We start from the raw sequence: 8586 nt of genomic DNA, 5'->3' as shown, positions 1-8586 counted from the left end.
CAAAATAATTACCCGAGAGGAGGTCCAGGGGCTCTTTTGGCCACAAAGTGACTGTGGGAGGGGAAAAAAAAAAAATAGAACGATCAAAAGGATATAAACAAGAACAAACACCAGACGATGCACAAGTAAAAACAAAACACATGGCTGAATCACAGGTACATCCACAGGGGAGGGGGGTTCGTTTCTGGCCTGTTTTTTGGCTTACGGTTGGGAGATTTGGTAAATTTATTCAAATAACTGTCAGGAAAGCTACTATGGTTGAGGTAGAATTGTTTTAATTTGATGCACCTGCAACACTGAATCAAATTACTTGGAACTAATTGGAAACGCCGACTTAAAGTCATGCAGAATTAAAAAACCCTGCATTTGAAGCCATTCGCAGCAAGTTTTCAGGCTCATTAACAGAATTTCCGGCAGCAGCAGGCAGTTGTTTTCAGAAAAAACAAAATCTCTTACTAGCCACAGTCTGCAGCAATCTGTCCAGTAAGAAATGACAGGTGGCGGATTGGCTAGTAAAGAAAGTGGAACATCTGAGTGTCTACATTTATGCTTTATGCGCCCGCTAATATTCACACAACCGAATATAATCACAAATAAAACTTTTTGCTAACAAGCCCACAACTTAATTGGTCGCATTTCATAGATGCAAAAATAAAATCCTTGATAACACACACAAACACCAGGACACAGTAGTTTTGAGATGCTATTATGTTTGCACAAACAAAGGACTTTCACCAAGTAATCTTACGAAACGTGCTAAAACGTATATAACGAACGAAACCTAACGTACATGTGCGTTATTTATGTAAGTAGTGCTTTCACCCAGGAGACAGGTTTTAGAGTCCGTGAGCTGGCGAAGGTCAACGTTCATTTATTTAACGTTAAGTATTTATCTAACGTACGTGCGTAACTTAATTTACATACGTAACATTATGAATTTAAGTAAACAGGACTTTTACCAAGGAGAATTGTGTCTGTTTGTGTGAGAAGGCAAAAGTCAACATGGATTTATTTTACGTAAAGTATTTAACGTAGATGTGTACGTAACTTAACTTGTGCACGTAGCGTTATTAATGTACGTAAACACAGCACTTTTAACCCAAGAGACAAGCGGTGGAATCGGTGCGAAAGCAAAAGTAGACATACATTTGTTTTAATTAATGTAATGAATAAGTTATGTTAACTTGCGTAACATAACTTAAGTTATATAACATTATTCACGTCAGCGAACAGAGAACTGTCACCCTGGAGACAGGGGAAAAAGTGTTTTACGCTTATATAATATTGACATTTTGCTAAGGTTCTCGGTGGAATGTGTAACATAATTATAATTCTGTTTGCATTAATATCTTTTTTCATATCCAGTCTGTCTGTGTGGGTGGTTTTCTAAGATCAAGCTTGCTGGATGATCTGAGCATATAAGGTGCCAATTCTTTTTCGAGTAATGCTTCCGGCAAGTGTGGGCTGTCTTTTAGCTGACGTGAGGGTTCTGATTTTGGTTTATTTCAATATTCCTTCAAAGTTGGTCCCTCACCCATATGAAACATCCTCATTTAGTACGGTCCGGACCATCACGTATTAATGTGATATAGATGTTGTGTACATGACAGTAGGTCTGAGAAACATTGACAGGACTGCGTTGATCAAAGAACAGCATCCGAGGAGCATTCGTCTCCAGGAAAGCGGAAAAGATCACTCGTCGGATATGGTGCAGCTCAAATTTGTGCATATAAGGTGTGCTGACAGCGTGAAAGTAATGGAGCTGATTAGAATGCGAAATGGCAAAATAGAAATTGATGCAAGAGAAATTTGGCCAAAGCTTCATTTTAACAGAGAAAGATGTATGAGACTGAGGAGCGAAGCTTTCGGATCCGCCGCTTGCTCCTCCCCAGATCGTCCAAATACGGTCACTTCTGGTTCCAAACCATTCAGAGCTGGCAACATGGCGACAGCCAAAATCAGCACTCAGGAGTGGCAGTTCACAAACCGACGGGCGACGTCACTGCTGGTTGCCGCTTTGTGACTGCTGGACCTGACGGGTCAAAGGAACCGTTCGATGCTGAGGAGAAGTCGGAGTCAGCAGTTAAACCGCCAAGTGGCGCCACTTCTTGTAAAAGACATAAATATATGTTATTTAACGTTATTATTAAAGGGAATTTTACCCAATGGAAAAAAAAAATGTGGGTATCTGAAGTGGGAATTGGGGCTTTGGAAAATTTGGATGGGTACCAAAGTGGTAGATGGTCCAAAAAGTTCAGGAACCTCTGATCAACAGTTTGTTTTGAAAGGGAAACCTGTGATACATTAAAATCCAAATAACAGTCAATGCAGACTGTTGATCCAACAGTACTGGACTACAGTAAATGAAACACAATTGTCTGCTTAGAAATGAAGCCTGAGCACTGAATCCAGCGGTGACATCTGTTTGTGTCGGCCGTGGACCGTCCCCTCCTACTGGACCTCCCCCTCTCCTCTGTCAGAAAATTATCAACGAATCCCAGTCAGAAACTGGCACCAAAACAAAGTCATTCATGATTCCTGGCATATAATCTGTTTATAGGACCGTGCATCCGTGCCTTCCGTTGATGAACTCGTGTGCTTGCGATGTTTAAGGGATTAGTATTTATTCCCAGCAGAGAGACCCCCTCCCCCCAATCACGCTCGCTGCGACGAAAGCTCGTTTCACAAAACACAATCTGCCGGCACACGTTCATCATTTTTCCAGTGGTTGATCTGTCACGAGCCGATCCGTCTCCCGAGTTCGATCTTTAAGGATGAGCAGTCGACGTGAGATTTTAAGGTGCCGCGGTGCCTTTGCGCTCCCGTCCTTTAATTCATATTTTTAGACGAGGGTTACGCGGAAATTGCTGACGCGCAACAAATGAAATGAGCTCAATGCGTCGTTGCTTAAGTGAAACTCTCTTTATAGTAGTGCCAATGTTTTAACCCCAAAGAGTACCTGAACACGCCGTGTTGTGATGAGTTTGACTCTCATTAAAGGAGGCAACAGCTGAGGCCTTAACATGGAATTAAAAGCTGAAAGGTCTATTTGCGCTTGTATGTTTTGGTCGGGGGAATTGCATTAGTACGACCTTTGAAACCAGTTGACCGTCCATCGCAGCTTCCATTCTTAAAGACCGAGACTTACATCGGCGGGTTTAAGGGAGATTTAATTGAGAGAAGCTTCAAAGCTTTAGAAAATGTTCCACAGAAAAACAATATAAGGGGTATTAAAAACATATCTAATGCAGGCCTTTATAAATGTAACCTCTGTTTGCTCATTGCAGCTTTTAAATGCAGATTATATGAATACTAATGTGGAAAATGTAAGAATAAGAAATAAAGTGTTTTCAATATTCTCTGCAGTTCAACTCCATTAAATCCCCCCCTCCATTATTGAAACACTTGGTAGGCTTAAGTTTGTTCTTTCTGTCTCATTACAAAAAAAACAAGTACAGGATGGAACAGGATCTGCTGAAAATTAATAATCCTCAGGTAATATTCATGGTTATAAGAATAGTCGCACCCTGTGGGTGGGAGCACGATGACCAGATGTCACTGGCAGCCATTACAAAAAGGATGAGCACTTGAGAAGCCCGAAGCTCCACCCCCCCCCCCCCCCCACCCCCCCACACCCTCCCACAACCTGAAAGGACTTCCTGTTGGCTCACTGTGCTGAAATGAATGCTGGGCACAAGCCAGTCTTAGTTTGCTGATGTAGACGTTTCATATTATATCGCCCAGTCAGCAATGTGGTAGAGCGTTATCCTGATAGGCACAATGGGTCAATCTGCTGCTGTGGCATTGCTATAGAAAATTCTGGAGAATTTTTTATTTTTTGGCCTTATCGGTCATGACTATATAGGCCATAAATCTCAACTCAAATGTAAATGTAAAAAAACAAAAGAGCAACCTGCAACAACAACAACAAAAGAGATATCCCTTTATCTAATTTATAAATCAATAGAATTAAATAAATGAACAGAATTCCTTATACGGTCCATAAAAACCTTTTGTTATCTGATCGAATTTCATCCTCCTTTGTCGTTCTCGCTTTCCCCAAATTCGTAAATGCAAATCACACAGAGATGACAGTGAAAGTTAGACAAGTCTTTTGTCTCCGACACGCACGCAAACTCACAAACAGAAAGGATAAAAAAACAGAGGAGGGCAAATCAGAGGTGACCAACCTTGCAAAACACAGACGTCAGCTGTTTATTTTTTGCCGAGCAAACCGGCCACATGCTGTTGAGAATCCAGTCACGTTTCTCCTTAATCACGCAGCACTTGCCCTCAACAAATGAGGCTAATTCAAAGGACTGAGGGGTAGATGCAAAAATTGGGGGTTTATAGGTACGTGCAACTGAAATACAATTTTCATGTTGATATTTTACAGCGTCATAAAGCTGTAATTGGGTATTTAGGGTACCGAGCGACGGAGCAATCACTTGTCCTTTCCTTGTCGGTGCCGCTGTTAGTCGTGCGATTCCGGTAGGAGCGTGACCTGGAGGTCAAAGGTCAGGCTGCATGATTCCCTGTCTCCTAATTAGTTCAAGTTACGGTTGTTCATTTCAGGTGGGCCTGACCCTGCTCTAGGGTTTTAACCTAATTAAACCCCCCGAGTCGAGAGAACCAACACCATCCCAAAAACACACGGACGGATGTATCTTCATATGGAGATTGCAAGTTTACCTTCGAGTCCTGTAGGTACGCAGTTATCGATTAGCTGTCTTCTCGGGTAACTAAAGAACATATATCCGCATGTGCTGGCTTCATTGTTTTGTTGTTCGAATCTTCTCTACAGAGTTTCCCCGCGCGTACCCGCTATCTCAACTTGATCCTGACGAGACTTCATTTAGCATTCTCGTATGCTGACTGTTGTAAAACTTAACAACCCCCGGCACCTTCCTGTGTATGAACTGCAGTTTTGTCCGTCAAGAGTCGCCTCCTGCCAGGCAGATGCTCCATCTTCCGCCGCGGGGAAGTGAGGAAGCGCAAGACTGCCCCGCACTAATCAGAGAACCACAGGCGAACGGATGAGGATTAATTAAAATGGAAAGTGAGGTTGAGCCCCAGTCCTGCATCGCCTGCTGGGAGCCGGAATGCAGAACTCAAAGCATCCTGAAAATCTGCTTACGGTCCGAGAAAAAACAATCTCAGTGTTGCGAGGAAAATCCCTGATTGCTTGTACCTTTTTTTTTCCCCCACAGCTTCCTGAGTGGATACTTATTGGTCGCATCTTTGATGGTTGCTGTCTGGGTAAGAATCTGCCACGAGTATGAAACAAAACGCCCCAGAACGTTTTTCCCGGCAGGCGTTTTGATTTAATACCAAAAACGTAAAACTTTCAATACGGCCAAATAATTAAGATGATTAAGTGGGTTTTCCCTTGCCTTGTGCGACCCCAATATTACTGCACCAATATGGGTCTGGGCACCCTCCATAGAGAACCGTTCCACCCCCGAAAGCGTTCAGCGTTGTTTTCAGGTCACCGGGAGTTCACTTGAGACTTGCGCTGGTCAGTGTCACTAGCCGTCCAATCGCAACGAAGGACGCGTTAAACCCACCGACACTGGCCACCGATTGGTCCGCCCCTTCAGAGTGGCGGCGTAAACACTAATACGAGTTCCCAGACTGTTTTCGCAGCCAAGAAACCAAACAAATGAACCGAGACCACCTGAAAAAAGTGAGTTCTCTTTCTTTTTGTGGAATGACAAGCCACATAAGCAGACCAAGCAAAAGAAATATTAGACACAGAGGTTATTTATAGGAAAAATTAAAAAGCTAAACTGCAACTAAACCAAGCCACTTGTTACAAAATGCCAATAAAGTCTTATTAAAAAAAAAAGAAAAGAAGAAGAGGTCAGTCATTATTTTACCGTGGGCCCTTTTGAAGTGCTTAAACATCTGGCTGACTCTTGAGTTTTCTGGTGAGAACAGTCTCTGAATATTCCTCTTCTGATCTGTCCTAATAAAAACAAGAGTGGGAGAATCCAGTGTTTAAAACCCATCTTCTCTTTCGTGAAGTGAATTTCAGACAGCCTCAGCTTCGGAAGTCTGCTCTCACCTTGGTCTCTGCTTTTAATAGGTGCGCTCGTCCGTCCCCGATGCCTGTGAACGGAGCGCTGGCAGGCGTACGTGCTAAAAAAAAAAATCCGGAGGGAAGGTCTCTTCGGATGGGTGACTTTGCATTTTTAGGCCGGGACGCATCCACTGTGAAAATGTTGCTGCACCTGTTTTGCAACAGCTGAATGCTTGAATAGTTCAGCGGCGGCCTTCGAGGTAAGTTTGCTCCCATTTGGTGGGTGCAGTCGAGACTGAAAAACCAATGCAGCTGCGGCAAACACCCGATGAATCGATAAGGTTTAAAAATAAAAAAAATAAAAGGTTTTAAATTACTAACACGGAGCATTTGAAATGTTTTTAAAACTTTTGCCTGCTTTGCCCTCCATTTATTAAACGGAGACCGACCACAACAGAAGACCAGTCAACCACAATTTATGTTCAAGAAACACATTTCAGAGACACACAAAATACTCGCAACAGAAACGTTCGAGTTTCTGACAGAGTTGGCTCAGAGTTTGAACTTGAGGCTGATGCCTAAAAGAATAAATGAAAAAAAGAAAAAGAAGACATGCCTCCGGGTCGTAGTTAAATAAAATCCTGACGCACCAGAGCATCTTTCCTAGCCGGCTTCTGACAGCGCTGTCAGCCGAAGAGTCAATTACACTGAACAATAAGAACATCGGGTTCAGAATGAGTTCGGCCGACTTCGCCAACACTCAACACAGCAGGTAGCTGGAGAAGCCTACAGAAACAAGTTGTGCCCTCTGTTTTAGTCATTTTCAAGACAAGACTCGCCATGTTCAAGTTTACAACCTGCCCACGAAGTCATGCCGCGTCGTTTTCTACAATAACACCAGCTTGAAGAACGTCTCTCCTCGACTCGTGATTCGAAACGCCGACGTTTAGGGAGCAGCCCTAATTTCCCACAACACACAGCTGGTGTCACTTTTCGCACGTGTAATTGAGGGCGACGTGGCGGGTTGCCTTCGAGGAGACGCCGTCGGAGAGCGGTGCACCATGAAACCCGCCATTTGCACAGTTTCTCCAGTACCTCTCGAAGCAGGTTTCCAGTGTAGCCCACTCGGGTATAAACGGCGTGCCGGCTAGGTCCTCACGGTAGGTACAAGTGTGCGCTGGTGTGTGTGTGTGTGTGTGTGTGTGTGTGTGTGCAACGTGAGGGCCACGCTAAGCAGGTGAGTTTTGCAGCCTGCAGCGTCTCAGTTGTTCCGAGCCAGAGAGGAAAGGTCAGTCCCGCTGAGGTGGGAGGCTGGAGAGGAGGGAGAGGGGGGAGGCTGAACAAGACGAGTCACTTTGTTCGGGACAAGTCCTGCTTTCAAGCATGCAGGGAAAAAAAACACTGCAGTGATAAACAACAGCTGAACACAATCAGTCCGCTGACGATGCCGTCCAAGTCTGTCCGTAGAAGTGGTGTTGAAAGATAATGCACTCACAGGCTGACTGAACTCAGTTTAACCGAACTGAGAGGTCCTGATGGATCGGGCCTTTGATGTTTTTCAGATTACATTTTGGATGTCTTATTAATAAGCACAGGCGGGAGAGTGTGTTTGTTCGAAAGCGTCTGTGTATATCTGTGTGTGTGTGTGTGTGTGTGTGTGTGTGTGTGCAGAGAGGGATGGGGGGAGGTTGGGTATTCCTCACCTCTACTACAGTGTTGGAGCATACTCATCTTTATAGTATCCAGCTGTTGTTCAATCCAGAGATTTGGCTGACCCATGCGTATCTGCCCATCTCTCCCTTCAAGCTGTGATAGTAATGTACTGTCCTGGAAACATGCCAGTATTCACTCAGCGTAGCGGATATAAAAAAAAAAAAAAATCACAAATCCTCTCAGAGCTGACAGCTTAGGGATTTTTCCACCCATATTATTATTATTATTATTATTTGCACATCTCCGGCACCCCGGGTGTGTTCGAGCAGTTACTTTGTTGACAAAAAAAAGCCGCTTTCATGTGCATCGACCTGTTGGGAGTGCAGCGGTGTCCTTTAGTAAAAGCACTACTCCAGTAGTTTTCTGTTCTTACGGCACAGGAAGTCTAATATTCCATGTATTTCATGTATTTTTTTTAGTATGTACAAGTAGAAACACCATATAAAGCAAGATAATTTACAATGTTTTTTTTTGTTTGTTTGTTTTGTATAAGTTGGGTCTTATTTTTACAACTTTGGCCATGGCAACAATGTCGTTAGACTGATGACACTCTAAAAGAAAGTGGAGCTACGCTGTGATAATACTGCAATCAGGGAAATTGCTGAGACCTGGGAACATGGCAACATTGATAAAAAAGAAGGCAAAAGGAAAGAACTTGTCAGACGACAAACTTTAATAGCCATAAAAGTACCAAATAGCTAACTTGACTCCGCCCACCTATTGCTCACAGCTTCAGTCTGGAAACCCGGTTCACATCATAGTTTGGTGATCAATGCTGATTTTGTTAAGGGGTGCTCCGTTAGTTTCTAAAATTAATCCGGGGTCTATACGCCCATTTGAATGCAACTACC

This window comes from Embiotoca jacksoni, unplaced genomic scaffold, assembly GCF_022577435.1.
Source record: "Embiotoca jacksoni isolate LCO1_2020_lvr unplaced genomic scaffold, fEmbJac1.0.p SCAF_63, whole genome shotgun sequence".
In the NCBI taxonomy this organism is placed as follows: Eukaryota; Metazoa; Chordata; class Actinopteri; family Embiotocidae; genus Embiotoca; species Embiotoca jacksoni.
The sequence above is the reverse complement of the archived record's forward strand: the minus strand, read 5'-3'. Positions refer to the sequence as shown.